This window comes from Colletes gigas, unplaced genomic scaffold (assembly GCF_013123115.1).
Source record: "Colletes gigas isolate AHSC1104 unplaced genomic scaffold, ASM1312311v1 Colletes_gigas_Sc00062, whole genome shotgun sequence".
In the NCBI taxonomy this organism is placed as follows: domain Eukaryota; kingdom Metazoa; phylum Arthropoda; class Insecta; order Hymenoptera; family Colletidae; genus Colletes; species Colletes gigas.
Genome location: NW_025106691.1, coordinates 93,991 through 111,444, shown reverse-complemented (window position 1 = coordinate 111,444; position 17,454 = coordinate 93,991). Strand labels below are relative to the sequence as shown.

The 17,454-nt window shown below is 39.1% G+C and overlaps 1 protein-coding gene across 3 annotated transcripts in view; it reads right to left on the bottom strand.

Annotated features, from left to right (window-relative positions):
* Positions 1 to 17,454, bottom strand: part of LOC122403581 (zinc transporter 1) — a 376,987-nt gene that overhangs the window by 345,057 nt on the left and 14,476 nt on the right. The gene's annotated exons all lie outside the window — the stretch shown is intronic.

The window sequence follows — 17,454 nt, the reverse complement described above, 5'->3', positions numbered from 1 at the left end:
CGCATTTTAAACAAAACTCCTGGCTACGTTTCATTATCAAAAATTGTCAAAGTTTTAAAGGGTGCATTGACAGAAGGAGCAGAAGATATTCCAGCACGATACTGGAGCAAATTTAAATATGCACCGATTACATCTTGTGACGTAGAGAAGTCATTTTCTGCGTATGTTAAGGATTCTTAAGGAACCTTCACATCGCGGGGTTTTTGATACGGGCGTGACTTCTCCGCTATTTTTGAGGATTAGGCCTTCGAGATATTTTTACATGACAAATTACGTTACGGTCATTAAAGAAACTCCAAACTCCACACGGGACTTGGAATCCTTGGAGCTCTTCCTTGCCTCAATAGCGATTGAAGTATCGTAAACCCGCAGGAGCACACTTCTACAGACCACCAGGATCTTGAGGGCTTTGGCTTTCCCCAAATGTTTATAAAAAAGGCAATGTTCTCGCTCACTCTTGCATGGTGTACCTGGACACTGGGCAGTAGGGTGGGCGGGAATGTTGCAAAAAGCAGTAAACGCCCTGTCAAGGTGACGACTTTGAGGATTGGCTTGACCAATCCTCCCACCGGTTAGCGCTGCGCGTTTTCGTCAGGGGAAGGGTAGGTGAAGCCGAGCTTAGGTTAAGGATAGCATTAACCCTTTTAGTGCCAGGCATTTTACGGAGTACATGCGAAGAATGCCACGGGCCGATTTGATATGCGCGCTTATATGAATAGCATCGGTCCTTGGCAGTTTTCGCATAAGGACCGCGGGCCGATAGATCGGCCCGCTGGCACTAAAAGGGTTAAGTTTTCGGATTAGATTCATTTTTGATCGAGCCTTACAACCTCGAGTCGACTCTCCACAAGTGTAGAGAAATTCTTGTGTAACTAAAAAGAGCATCGGGCTCTTCCTTGAAGCAACGGGCTTCAAGGTTATCGGTATTTTCCCAAACACCAGTTTGGGTGGTCTTTCGAGCACAAGGAAAAGAAACACAGTCAGGAGCTGTGTAATACGCACGGTCCGCGCAGTACATAGCATGTGGGCATAGTGCTTCGCGGCCGAAGCAGCGTATAAATTAATTTTTTCCGAAAAGCGGTACCATTTTACTGTAGAAAACCTTGAAAAGACAATTATTATATATTGCAGTGTAAATTATGACAAATAAAACGACGATGGAATCAAAACTGTTCGAACGTTGTTTGTATATTTCCTGCATACTTCTTGCATATTTTTTGCATATTACTTTCATATGAGGATACATTTTAACTGCATAAAAATCTGCAGTCTAGTCATTACCAATCACAGTTAGTGGAAGCAGGAACAAGATGCAGGCGATAAAACAAGGAATCACAGAAAATGTACAGTCCTATACTGCTCGATTCAAACAAGCAATGAGTAAACTGGAATACGCGATTCAAGCAAAACACCGTAACCTTATCGCAAGAAGTATTGCATTGGAGGAAGAAAATCTAAAAGCAGTCAAATTCTACATTCCAAACTTGAAGAGAGAAATAGCCTAGTATGTCATACCCATGAGAGCCAAGACGCTCATCGAGGCACAACATGAAGCGAAGAACATCGAAGTATGATGTAAAGATGCCAGACCAACACCACAACTTCAACGAGTTTCATGTCTAAACCAGCTAACAATCCTCAACAACAAATACAACGACCGGTATCATATGAACATTGTGGAAAGCAGTGACATTTCAAACAAAATTGCTTCCGACTAAAGCAACAAAATTTTCCAATCGCTCAATTCGGGAAATTACCGCCACCGAGAATCAACCGCGTGAAGAAGATGGAGGACTAGGAAGATTACAAGTTCACTACACTCCAGGAGAACTACACCACCTACGATGTAGTTTCGCAGGAATGCCACAACCAGGAAGATTTTTACTCGATATCGAAGCAGGAGCCAACCTCCTCAAACGAAGATATTTATATTTCCCGAAGTTCATTTTCAAATTCGCACGCTTCGCGTTGTTATTGTTAAGGATTCTAAAGGAACCTTAACATCGCGAGGTTTATGATACGGACGTGACTTCTCCGCTATTTTTGAGGATTAGGCCTTCAAGACATTTTTACTTGATAAATTAGGATACGGCCATTGAGGAACCTCCAAACTCCACACGGGACTTGGAATCCTTGGAGCTCTTCCTTGTCTCAATAGCGATTAACGTATCGTAAATCCGCGCTGGCACACATCTGCGGACCACCGGGGTCTCGCGGTCATTGGGTATTCCCAATGTTAATAATAATGCAGCGTTCTCGCTCACTCCTGCATGGTCTACCTGGACACTGGACAGCAGGGTGGGCGGGAATGTTGCAAAATGCAGGAAACGCCCTGCCAAGGTGACAATCCTCCCATCGGTTAGCGCTGCGCGTTTTCGTCGCCTTGGCAGGGGAAACCGAGCTTAGGTTAAGGGTAGTTTTACTTCTTAGGATTAGATTCGTTTGATCGAGCCTTACAAACTCGAGTCGACTCTCCGCAAGTTTAGAATCATTCTTGTGTAATTAAAAAGAGCAACGGGCTCTTCCTTGAAGCAACGGGCTTCAAGGTTACCGGTATTTTCCCAAACACCAGTTTGGGTGGTCCTTCGAGAACGGAAAGGGAACACAGTACGGAGCTGTGTAATACGCACGGTCCGCGCACTACAGAGCAAGAGGGCATAGTAGCTTCGCGGCCGAAACAGTTATTGTAACCAATTACAATGGTGATAAATAAACATTGCTAAATATCTTACATAACTAACATAACTTCACAGGCTTTACTAAGTACGTTTGTTATGATAAAAATTCATTATCGTCACGTAATGTTCGTACGGAAGAAGTTATTGGACTTCAACAGGGACGTTCTACCTCGCCTATCGCATTCTCCTGATCTTGCCCCATCTGATTTCAACTTGCTTCTTTTTTTCATTAAAAAATTTTCTTCGTAACAAAAAATTCGGATCCTTGGAAGAGCTTAAAAATCACCTGGATTTATTTTTCAAAAGTAAAGAACCTTTTTTTTAGAGCAAAGATATTATGCAGTTACCTGAAAGATGGGCCAAAGCCATGAAACAAAACAATGCATATTTGATTCAATAAAATTGTACGGTAAACAAAATATTGTATTTTGAATTCAAGACTTGAAACGAACTTTCCGAACAACCTAATACTTATAAAGCGTAAAGGACAAATTCAATGATATACAAAACTGTATAAACGCTGTGCATTAAAATAGAGAAAAACGAATTACAAGAATAAACAATTTTCAAATTCGATGTGACACCATTTTTCATTGTCCGATTTCGCTGCATATTCCTTTCTTAGTTTTACGGCTATTCACTTTATGTGATATACACCTTGCATTGATTCTATATTTTATAATGATTGAATTAGAAACATCTAAATATCTTCGTTATTTATAAACATATAAAAAAATGTTATAAGTAAAACTTGTACTATTTAACGCCGTGGCAATGTCTCCTGAGCAAGTAATGCCTGCATGTACATAAATACTATGCGAGCCAAACTTCTGTGATGACCGATTTTGAGCTGGCTCACACTGGTACGCTTCGAGCTGTTAAGAGTAAAATTAACGCAGCCACAGATTGGATGCGAAGCATCAGAGTGCCGAGAGAGAAATGTGATGCTATGGGAATTGTAGAAGTGGTTTCAATTGAGTTGAACAGATGATTAGCGACGGTCCCGTTAACTTGGCATATTGGCTTGCTCCCGACTTTATCTAGGATATTTGGAGCTAGCATCGTTGGAGGATGATTCGTATCTATCGTGGAGATACTGGGATCTACCTTGGCCACGTCTGTCTTGTCGATTAAGGGGTGATACTCGAGCAACGGATCAAAAAAATCGATTTTTTTTTTTTAGATAAAACAATGCTTTTACATCTCAAGAATGTTGTGTAAACATTTCAAAATGAAATTCTTTGTCGTTTTTGAAAAAAACTAAGTAGGAGTACACGAACATTTATTGCCTATTTATTGAGATCTATTCAGAAGAGATCTGCTCGAAAGATGTTTAGGTGGCCACACGCAAAATGCAAACGGAAATTTTAATGGTACGTTGTAGCGATTAGCTCCGAAACATTTACATGCCGGAATACAAATAATCGAAATTGCTGCATACATAGCTGTTGAGATTTTTAACGAAGGTTATTATGCAGTATTAAAAATAATGAACACATTAGATATAATTTGTCGGCAGTTTAAAATTCTCGCTGATATACAGTGAGTAACAAAAGTATTCGAACGATATGATAGACAATAATTGATTCTACAAAAGTTGTACAATAAATTGCAATTTATTGAAACAAATTGTTTTTATATTATTGTACATAATTTCCTAAATATATGCAGACTTAGAGAAAAATTAAACATTAAAGGAACAAATTACGTAACATTTTTCACGGATAAGTACATTTAATACGTAACGAAAGTATTTGAACGCTGAATTAAAAGCACTATAATTTGTAAACATAAGACTGCTGCGATGTCTAAATGTAAACAAATGTTCTTCAGTGTGCTTCGAACAGTATTTGAGAGCAAATGGAACCGAAAGTTAACCGTTAATCTGTAATTCAGAATAATGAGTAGTAAAACATCAGAGACAAGTAAACTCGAACGAGAAATTATTGTTAAATTGCACAAAAAAGGTAAATCATACAAGGAAATTGCATCTCTTGTAAGCAGAGCAAATCAACAAGTCATTATATAACAAAAAAATATAATACGAACGAAAATATAGCAAATGAACAGAGATCAGGACGTTCAAAGAAATTAACACCACGAGAAGAAATACTGCTTCTACGTGAAATAAAACAAGATCTGTTTACATCTGCTCCAAAATTAGCAACAATGGTTGCTACAACCTTTAATAAACAAGTAACACGCCCAATTATGTCGAAGAATGCTATGGAAAAATAATTTCCATAGTAGAGTCCCACGAGAGAAACCATACATTAGCAAGAAGAATAAATTACTTCGATTAAAATTTGCCAAAGAGTATACATTGTGTAAAATAAGTTCCCGGAATTTCTCACTTTCAAATTCCACAGTGCATGTATTCAAACAAATTTTCGTGTGTAAGGAGGCAACATTGTATTCAGTTGTTACGCTTTTGATCGCAATATGACAACCAGTGTGTTCACGGCAGTTATTTACACCAGTCGATCTCGAGTGTGCTCTGCGATTTTGCGATGGAAAAAACTGTCGAGCAAAGAATTTGCCTTAAATTTTGCGTTTCTAAATCTAATTTCTTGTAACGAAGCGTAAAAATGTTACAGAAAGCCTATGGTAAATGGTGCCTATCAAAAACGCAAACATACGAATGGTACAAGGCATTTAAAGAGGGCCGAGAAGAAGTGCAAGATTTGCAGCGTGCCGGCTGACCGTCAATGGTTTCGACTGACGAAAACATCGAAAAGATAAAAAAAATGGTCATCGATAATCGTCGCCTGAGTGTTAGAGAGGTGGCTGATGAAGTGGAAATGTCTCACATGTCCGTGCATAACATTTTAACTGAAGTTTTGGGCATGAGACGCGTCGCTGCACGACTTGTTCCGAAGGAGCTGAATTTTCTGCAAAAAGAACATCAAAAAGCAGTTGCTGAAGACATGATTTCACGAACTTGTAGTGACTTTACCTTCATGAAACACATCATAACCGATGACGAAACATGGGTTTATGAGTACGATATGCAAACAAGTCAACAATCTTCGGAATATCGCTTAGAAAATGAACCAAACCCTAAAAACCGCGCCAAAGTCGCTCGAAAATTAAGGTCATGCTCACTATTTTCTTTGATTATCGTGGTGTTGTTCATTCGGAATTCCTTCCAGATGGACAAACAGTAAATAAAGAATATTATTTGAGCGTCATGAGACGCTTGCGAGAAAATATTCGTCGGAAACGGCCAGATGTGTGGAAAAACAATTCTTGGATCCTGCACCACGATAATACTCCGTCGCACCCATCGATCTTGGTACGCGAATTTTTGGCCAAGAACTCAACAAATGTGATCGAACAAATACCGTATTCACCAGATGTGGCCCCCTGTGACTTTTTCTTATTTCCGAAACTCAAATTACCCCTTCGGGGAAGGCGTTTTGAGTCGATAGAGGCCATAAAAGAAAATTTGCAGAAGGAGCTAAAGGAGCTACCTTCTTCAGCGTTTAAAAAGTGTTTTGAAGACTGGGAGAAGCGTTGGCGTATGTGCATTGCTTCTGATGGGGCCTACTTTGAAGGCGACAAAATAAATTTGGATGATTAAGTAAGCAATTTGAGTTTTATTTAGAAATTCCGGGTACTTATTTTACATAATAAGTCCACTAGCAGGCCCGGACGAAACGCGCCCCCTCCTTTCCTTTTCCGTCCTCCTACGATTCTCATGAGTTCCTACCCGCAGCAAAGACAGCACCACAGTATTATTAGTGATTTAAAAAGAAAATACGATGAAACAGGCCGCGTTTCTAATCGTAAGAGTTGTGGTCATTCTCGTGGAACTACTAAAAGGGATGACAAAAGACTATGTAAAATTGTGAAAAATATGAGAAGAGCCACCTCAAAACAATTAAATGAACAATGGGCTCCAAACCATCACATTTCGGAAAATTAAGACAAAACCCTTGCTCGCAAAGACACGTAGGAAAAATCGCTTACGATGGTGCAAGGAACGTGCAAATTGGACAGTGGACGACTGCAAAATAACATTCAGTGCTCAGTCACGTGTATGCCTTGGAACGGTAGATGGCACAAGAACATTTGTTTAGAGAAGAACAAATGAAAAGTTTAATGAAGATTGTTTAAATCATAAAGCAAAGTATCCACAATCATATGTGATATGGAGCTGTATGTTTGCGAAAGGCGTGAAAAAATTTTGCATTCTCCGTCAGAATGTTAATGAAGAAAGATACATTCACATTTTGGAACATTTTTTAATTCCAAGTATAGAAAAAATTCTACAGATTTCATCTTTCAAGACGATAGCGCCAACTGCCACCGCAGTAAAATAATAAAAAGCTATTTACTACAAAACAACATTAAAACAATGCAAAGGCCCGCGAATAGTCCCGATATCAAACCCATAGAAAATTTATGGGCAAAATTAAAGAAACTGATTCGGGAAAAGAAGCCACAAAGTAAATATAAACTTCAACAGGCCATACGATTAAAATACGATATAAAAATACGAGTAAAAATTTAATAACATCAATGCCACAGCGTATTAAAGCTGACATTTGAGCGCGAGGTAATGTAACAAAATATTAATGGTACCTTTGATCGGAAACTTATTTCCAAGACATTCAGTGATGGATAACTTTTTTCCATCTAACATTTTGTTTTCCTTCTACGTTGTCTTTGAAAATAAATGAAAGTTTGTGTTATTTTGTAGTTAATCACTTTCTACAAAACTCCCTTACATTTCCCATTGGTCTTAATTATACATACAGTGAGTGTAAAAAGTATTCGTACACTAGTCAATTTGAACAAAAACTTTGCAGAACTTTGTTTATTACAAAAGTATGTTAACAAAAACATGCATACATATTCTTAGAAATCTCTGGAACAAATGTCATTAACAACAAATTATTTATTTATATTTATTGTGAAAATATTAACAAATTTCCAGAAATTGGCGTGAAATATACGTGTAATAAGTATTCGTACACTTCTAATTTTACAACAAAAACTATAAATTTTAGTACATAAACGTAACAAAAATCAGTCTATTTGCTATTTTAGTATCTAGTGGTATTTCCTTTAGATTGTATAATCGCTTTAAGCCTTTGCGGCATTGAATTTACTAAATTTTTGGTTATAGTACTAGAAATTTGGTTCCATTCCTCTAAAAGTGCATTTTTTAAATCTTGTTTCGAAGAAATGTGATGGTCTCGAATTTTTTCTTCAAGATGACTCCATAAGTCAATCAAGTGTGTCTATCACATTTACGTCTGGAGACTGTGGAGGGATTTTTAATTGCTGCGGCACATTATATAGGATCCACTGACGTGTATTATAAGCATTATGCTTTGGATCATTATCTTGCAAAAATATATAATTGCCCTGTAACTGCATTTTATTTGCACTAAAACTGAAGATGCTTTTTTAGAATATCGATGTACATTTTGTGATCCATGATACCATCGATAAAATGGAGGGATCCAACCCCGCTCGCACTCATAGAGCCTAACTGTCAAACTGTGACTGATCCTCCTCCATGCTCTACGGTCGGCTTCAATTTCTTTTTTCGAACTCGGTATTTTTTTTTCCGCCATACAGTACATCGTCCATCTGACCCAAATATGTTAAATTTACTCTCATCGGTAAATATAATACGGTTCCAGTGCTCCATAGGAACATTAACGTACTCTTTCGCGAATTGCAATCGTTTCTCTCTATTAATTTCGTTTACGAAATATTTCTTACGAGCTACTCTGCCGTGATATCCTCTATCCCGTAAAAGATTACGCACTGTGCTACTGCATACATTAATGTCCAGATCATTTGTAAGTTCAGCTGTGATTTTCACCGCACTTATCTTTGGATTTTGCTTTATTTTTCGAATTATCCATCGGCCGGTATACTCATTTATTATTCATTTACGTCCGTTTCTTGGATTAGTTTTTACAGTTTTTCGATCGCCATATCTGTCAATGATTCCTTGAATCGTGGACCTCGGTCTATTTAAAACTTTAGAAATTTCACTCAGTGTTTTACACTTATTATGTTTATAACAATTTTCCTTTCTTCTTCAGAGGTTTCCTTGCGTTTTCGTCCCATTTTGCTGATAATTTCGTTGATAATGTTTGAATTCAGGATACTACCTATACCGACAGCGTCTCCAGACATACTGATGCTAAGTATGTTTACATATCATGGATTATCTTGTAATCGTTCTATGTGGAATGTTACGAATCAAAGACTGTACGAATACTTATTACGCGTATATTTCACGCCAATTTCTGGAAATTTGTTAATATTTTCACAATAAATATAAATAAATAATTTGTTGTTAATGACATTTGTTCCAGAGATTTCTAAGAATATGTATGCATGTTTTTGTTAACATACTTTTGTAATAAACAAAGTTCTGCAAAGTTTTTGTTCAAATTGACTAGTGTACGAATACTTTTTACACTCACTGTATACAATAACGTATTATAAGCATAAAACACGTATATATCAATGTGTATGATCGTAAACTTTCTGCCAGGGGTTGTAATGTAACATGTAAAAATGCTTTAAAACAAAATATCCTGGCAGCTTGGCACTCTATAGATTCAAGTGTTACCAAAAAGTTAATTAATAGTATGGAAAATCGTCTTCGAGAGGTTATTAAAGCCAAGGGTGGCCCAACTAGATATTAAACTGTAATATAACCATATCTATTGCATTCTATCATGGCTATTAACTGTGTTCGAATACATACTTTTGTTATGTCTTATATGTACTTAACTGTTATAAATGCTATGTAATTAGTTTACTTATTGTTTCATTTTTCTCTAAGTTTGCATATATTTAGGAAATGTATGTACAATAGTATAAAAACAAGTTGTTTCAATAAATTGCAATTTATTATACAATTTTTGTATAATCAATTACTTCCTATCATGTCATTCGAAATCTTTCGTTACTCACTGTATGCAACAACAAGCATTTGAACAGGCAGGGGCGTTGCGGTTTAAGTGAGACAAAAGAAGCTCGTATAGCTCGCAAACTACACAGATCCAGCAAAACGAGTTTTACAAGGAAACTGAAGGTGAATTCTATGAGCCGAGAATCGCAGATTAGCCTCAAACAAAAGTAAGTTTCCAGAAATATTGACTTTCCTAAAATAATAAAAAAATAATTGACCGATTAAACTGGGTCAATGCATGTATATACATAACTAAATTCTTCATCGTATCAAATAACAGTCTTCATTATAATAATAATTATTTAAACTATGTTTATTGCGTAATTAAATTAGTATATCCTCGACAATTTTGCATTTTTTAAGGAGGATTTTAGTTCATACGACGCGTAATACTATTATGAACAAAATGTCGTTCGATTGTTTATTTTAGATCAAAGGAAAAAAATGCTGGACCTCACGCCGATCAACGCCATCGACAAAAGAAATAATATTTATTATTTCATCCCAAGTCAATAAAACGTAACGAAAAAAAAATATTTGTATCTTGAAATGTTTAAGAATATATGTTGAAAGTGGTGAAAAGTTTTATCAAACCCTTATGCTGTGAAAAAAACTGTCAAATATCACTTCTCTTTTTACCATTTTACATGAGTCTTCCCCCTTAATGGAGAAAAACGGGTTACAAAGATAAACAATTTTCAACTTCGATGTGCCACGTCTTCCCGTTGTCCGATCACTTTCAGATTTTGCATAGATTATTTTTTCATATAGTGTCACAATTCCAGGGGGTGTCCCGAAAAAAATCACGAAAAAAATTTTCATCAAGTATAACTAAAGTTCACCCTACTGAACATACAGTGGCCGAAATAATTATAGATTGTAACGCGACATAATATTTTTAATATAAAAAATAAGGACAACGACGCGGCTATCGCCGAAACGAGGCTATACCGCGCCCTTAGTTTTACATAGTTTTACGTAGAATAGGAACAACGACGTGGCTTTCGCCGAAAATTCAAGTCATTGCTAAAAATAGATGGGTCCTAACCAATCAGCGATGACCAAATCAGCGCTAGCGCGTATCTCCGAGTATAAATACAGGCCCTCCGGCCCATAATCGGCAGGAGAGATTTCAGATTCAACCTTGGACAGATTCGTCATTTTGGCGGACATATTCGACATAAACGACGACGCCAACACACAACCCAGCTCCATGGAGAAGGTAACTCCCCCTAACAACCAATCAGCTACAACAGCTTAAGGTAAGACACCATCTATCTTTATTCACACCCACATTAAAGACCACAGCGGGCTCTGCAACCTCATCAAATCAACCACCGGCAGTAAATTCGAGGTAAAATACCTCTCCAACCAAGCCAAAATTACCCTGGCTACAACTCCCGATTTCTTAGCCACTAAAAACCTTCTAAACAATAACAAAATCCAATACCACACATACTCCCTAACGACAGAAAAAACAATAGCAGTTATACTAACAGGACTTCACAAATTTCCAACGAACGAAATCCTTACCGAAATTCAGACCAAGGAGCTAAACGCCCTAACCTGCACGGAATTGAAACGCAAAGAGCTCAGCTACCTACAGTGGCGGCCAGCTACTTAAGACCGCTGGTTAGTTAAAGAAATAAACAGTGCTAATATTTTATTCATTGTATTTTTCGTATACTAAACTCATATCAAATATATTTTGAAGTATATTAAACCATAATATCGCAATAATTTTATTTACAACACAATAAACTGCAAATATTTTTAATATTTTCTCAGATTAGGTCGTTATAACAGCGGACAACTACTTAAGACCGATTCGTGTTTTTCATTTTTTGCTTATTTTCACATTACATAGTTGCATCAGATCCTTAGTTACCATCACTGTTGACATGGTTGCGATGGATCACTGCATTTAAGATCGCAAACAATTGCTAATCAGTCAACAATCATGAGTTGAGAGAAGAACGTTACTCCTGAACTAAGAATTGAAATTACATTATTGAGAGATGAGGGATACTCATTTTCAGCAATTGCTACAAAATTAAATATTTTCAAAACGGCGTGTATACAGGCAATGCAATTCATATCTAAGACAGGATCAGTTTGTAATGTGTCGCGTAAAAGAAGGCCTCGTGTTACAACAGCACGAGAAGATCGCATTTTTCACCGCATCTCTGAAGCGGATCATTACAAAACAGCCGAACAAGTTCTCAATGAATCTGGTGTCGAAATTATCAGGAAAATTAGTGTTCGAACAGTGCGAAGAAGATTAAACGAATTTAATCTTATGGGTCGCATTGCTCGCAAGACGCCACTCATTTCCAAACGAAACCGAAAGCTTCGTTTACAGTTCGCTAAGAATCATCACAACTGGACAAGAGCAGACTGGTCAAAAGTTGTTTTTACCGATGAGTCCAAGTTTAATAGAATGGGTTCAGATGGCAAATTATATGTTCGACGTCGTGTTAACGAGGAATTTTCACCAAAATGCATAAAATCAACCGTGAAAGGTGGAGGAGGTTCAGTGAACGTTTGGGGAGCGTTTATGTTACAAGGTGTTGACCCAATTCATAGAATTGAAGGAATAATGGATCAATACAAATACATTGATATATTAAATGAGGTATTGCTCCCATTTACAAGAAATCAAATGCCAGATAACTGGATTTTGCAAGCTGACAATGACCCGAAACACACAGCCCGTAGGGTTAAACAATTTTTATGTCAGCAAAATGTAAACATTTTACCATGGCCCTCTCAATCTCCAGACCTCAATCCTATTGAGATGCTATGGATTGATGTGGAGAAACATGTAAAATATAAAAAGCCCAAACATTTGAATGAATTGTACGCTGTTATTCAAGAAGGGTGGAATAATATTCCAGTCGAGCGTTGTCGCCGTTTAATTGAGTCTATGCCAAGACGTTGTGAAGAAGTGATACGACAAAAAGGGAGTGCAACGCGTTACTAACTATTTGCTAAGTTTTATTTTTCCGCAATTAACAAGTTTCATTAATTTTACCTGTGTTTATAGTATTAGTCTGATTTGGTCTTAAGTAGTTGTTCGCTGTCATAACGACCTAATCTGAGAAAATGTTAAAAATATTTGTAGCTAATAGTATTGTAAATAAAATTATTGCGATATTATGGTATAACATACTTCAAAATATATTTCATATGAGTTTAGTATACGAAAAATGCAATGAATAAAATATTAGCACTATTTATTTTCTTAACTACCCAGCGGTCTTAAGTAACTGGCCGCCACTGTATAAGATAGTTCTTGCAAAAGGCACTATCTTACAGCACATAAATCACGTCAGAACACTAGCCCACACCCGAGCATACTGGGAGAAATTCAACAGCTCCCGCCCTTACATCCAATGTTATCGATGCCAAGCATATAGTCACTCTTACACGAACTGTACCAAAAACCATAATTGTCTAAAGTGCACAGGCAAACACAGCACCAAGGAGTGCATCAAAACCCCCACAACCCCAGCCACATGCTGCAAGTGCGGAAGCTCTCACCCGGCCAACTATAGCCAGTGACCTTCACTGCTTGCATTCCTCAAAAAACGCACCGTCTCCCAAAACACCCCCATACCTGCAGACAAAACACCACTAACCACCTACCTCACTCTCCGCAGCATGCCTCCACCAGCAATACCCACACTACCCCAGCAAAACCTACCCACCTCAACTCCCAGAAGAACATACGCCAATGTTACCTCCCAAAACAATCAAACTTCCCAACCAGACCTCTCCAACCTATTCGCCAAGGCACAAGCAATAAATTAAATCCTAGACATTAACAGTATGGCCGCAGTCCTAGATTTCCTTTACACTAAAGTTCAAAAGCTACAAGCTGCAGTTGCTGAACTTATAAATGGTTAACTTACCCACCAAAATACTCCTCTGGAATGCAACCAGTATCCTTAACAAAACTTCCGAGCTACAAATATTCGTAGAACACCATCAAATTCAAATAGCCTTAATCACCGAAACTTGGCTGAAACCCACTGACGCCATCCGCCTTCCCCGATATAACATAATCAGGAATAATCAACTCATGCCACATGGAGGAGTAGCAACCATCATCCACCAAAACCTCAAATTTGAGACTCTCCCCCCAACCTTTCCTGAACAGTGTAGAGGGCATATTCATTAAACTCTCCACCAACCCAAAAATCACTCTCGGAGCAGCCTATCTCCCTCCAAACAAACGTTTCTTCCAGCACGACCTCAACATCCTAAACTCACATAACCAAAAATTGACCATCGGGGGTGATTTCAATGCCAAGCACACCACCTAAAACAACACAACCATAAATAGCAACGGCAAAACACTATACACACACATGTCCAAAAACTCCTATCACATAGCCAGCAGTGACACTTACTTCCACAAACAACCTCATGCTAGACCATCCAATATAGACATATTTCTAACCAACTCGTCACACTACTCAGAATGTCATACAATCCATGACCTCCCCTCTAACCACCTCCCAATAATATTCCATCACACCAATAACTACACCCAATTTACCAACTGCGCCCTCTCCATCACTGACTGGCACCTATGCCGCTCCCAGGGGAACAGGTACCCCATTAATCCTCACCTAAATACCACTCACGACAAAGACAGAGAAATCACCAAGATTCAAAAAACAATCAAACAGAACTACAAAAGAGCAACCACCACCACACACGCCTACCATAGAACAATCAAACCGGGCACAGAACTCTTAAATCTCATTAAGCTGCGCAACAGGTACAAGCGCAAATATCAAAATTCAGCCAACCCTTTACACAGACACCTCCGAAACTCCCTTACCAACTAAATACCATCCAAAATCCAAGAACTAAAGAATACCTCCTGGCACCTCAAACTCTCCAAAATAGCAGCCAATCCCAACATGCTCTGGACTACCTACAAAACCCTCAAACAAACCAAACACACCATCCCACCGCTTACCGAGGGCAACACCACAGCCTACACCAATACTGACAAGACCGAACTCCTTGCCAATGCAATCCACCTCCTTCCTATCCCCCCCAACAATTCTCCCATAGAATGCGATGCTGAACAGCTTGTCAGCATACTAACCAGCACCAACACCACACCACCAAACCCATCGTTCATTACCCCAACTTATCCATAGCTACATCAGAAACCTAAAAAATAAAAAATCTCCGGGTCCTGACAAAATTACAGTCAGCCAACTCATGCACCTCCCTCACAGAATGATCCTCCAGCTCTACTATATCTACAGGCAATCGTATCTTCTAGCATATTTCCCCGCTACCTGGAAAACAGCACATATCATACCCTTTCCCAAACCCAAGAAATCCCGCCTAAATCCAAATAACTATCAGCTTACTAAGAATACTTGGTAAAATCTTGGAAAACATAGTACTCTCACAAGTCATCACACATCTCCACTCCAACAACACCATTATACATGAACAATTTGGCTTCCGAGCCAAACATTCCACCATCCAACAAGCATTAAGGCTCCAGGAGGGCATTGCCCTGAAGGTGAACAAGAACCGTTCGATGGTCCTAGTGCTCCTAGACCTCCAAAAGGCCTTCGACACCGTCTGGCACAGTGGCCTCCACCTTAAACTCCACCAAATTAATCTCAACACACATCTAATTAAAATAGTTTACAGCTACTTCGCTGTCGAGTACATTACAGTCTCACACAGCGGCTCCCACTCCTCTCCCAGACTACTACATACTGGGGTACCACAGAGATCAGTCCTGGGACCAGTCCTATTCAATATATTCATCAACGACATTCCCAAAAATCCCAACACCAAACTAGCCCTCTACGCCGACAACACCGCAGTATACTCCTCCTCGTGAAAAATAAACCAGGCAATCAAATACACTCAAAACCACCTCGATCACATCCTACGATTCACTTCCACTTGGAAGCTGACAATAAACCCCACAAAAACAGAAGCTACTATCTTCACTCCCAAAAGACTCCACAACCCCGACACTCTCACAATAGATAACCACCCCATTAACTAGTCCACTAAAGTTAAATATCTGGGCATCTGGTTCGACAGCAAACTAAAATGGCAATACAACTCCAAAGATAGAGCTTGCAAAGACATCGGAGTACTCCGCACACTATACCCACTTCTAGCACGAAATAGTCCACTTCCCACAGACTTAAAAATCCAGCTCTACAAAACCTGCATCCGCCCCATCTTCACGTACGGCACTCCAGTATGGTGCACCGCAGCAACATCACACATATCCAAAATCCAAATTGTACAAAACAAATACCTCCGCATCATACTAAACAAAACGCGCTATCACACAATCGCTTCGTTGCATGTGAAAACAAAAATCGAGTATATGCGCGAACATGTCATGAAGCTGGCCGCCACAGCTCAAGTTACTAACTCCCAGCATCCAAACACCCCAGTAGCGACACTACGGAATTATGACCCCGAAGGTATATCATTAAACATACGAATACAAACTCCCACACTAATCATCAACTAACCATCCACAGTACCGCACTCATCGCATGATGCATATAAACGAGGTTTTTGAAACTTTTCCCTCGAGCCCTAACCCAAGGAAAACCACAATAACACACCCTCATAAACATTACAGACACTAACAAACATTTTAAGTGCAGGTTATAGGGTTCCAGCCCAGGGTACTGCAGAAGAAACATGAGAACGAGTTAATAAAAAAAAAAAAAGAAACATGATCGGCAGTCACTATCCGACTACCTCAGAGATAAGCTCCTCAGTGGCGGCTCCTACGCGGTTGTGCCAAACTCTTGGAAAACTACCTTTGTACCAGTTGGGTACACTCGTAAGGACATCGGAACTCGTCGTGGCCGGAGCCACCCCCTGAGTAGTACGGTATTGCGGCACCTACGCGGAGCGTCGCCACCTACTCTCAGGCCCTCGCCCTCCGCCAGACGTCAACGAGCATTCATTGCCGACGGATCTACCGCCGGACACGACCCTACCCGACTACAATTTCAGGTAGGCATGCCTAAACACAAATGTGGGCCTAATGTGGAAATGATGGGGTACGCCTAAATTGCGGCAAGCCTAATTGTTATCTCATTAGGCCGTAATCCGGAAAAAATGATGTACGCCTACGTTGGGCATTCCTAACATTTGCCATACGGGGCGCAAATGGGGATGGCCGAGCGCAGGCCTACGTTGGGCATTCCTCCTAAAACATTTGCCTCTCAAACTATTGCAGTTCAGCTTCTCGCAGTGTCAGACGTACGCAAGCTAGCGTGTAGAGGTTAGGTTGCCGTAAGAGAGTTTTTACGATTATTTATATATAATTATTGGAATTCCTCTGCGATGTCGGATGATATGCGAGATCTGAAAACTCATGAACTCACACGTCTCAGAGTTCAACGATTTCGTAAGCGGCGTAAATTGAGTGATCAGCAATGCCCAGAATTTATAAATTCTGAAGCAGATACGATAGTGATGTCCAAAAACAGTGGATCAAGAATCTATGAAGAACGTGAGAGTGTAAATTCAGAAAATTTTGAGTCGGATGTTGCAGAAGTCTCGGAAGTCAATCGAAATATACCACAGATAATTAATGATGACATTGAGTCATCAGAGGAAGACGAGACAAGAGAGGCTGCAGGACATAACAGTAGAGATGAACATACAGAGAATACAAGCGAAGAGGCTGCAGAGAACGTTCAAGAGATTTGTGGCTTTAATGACATAGAAGAGTTTCGTTAATGGGCTCTCATGGATCCAACAATACCACATACTCGGTTGGAAGTATTGATGAACATA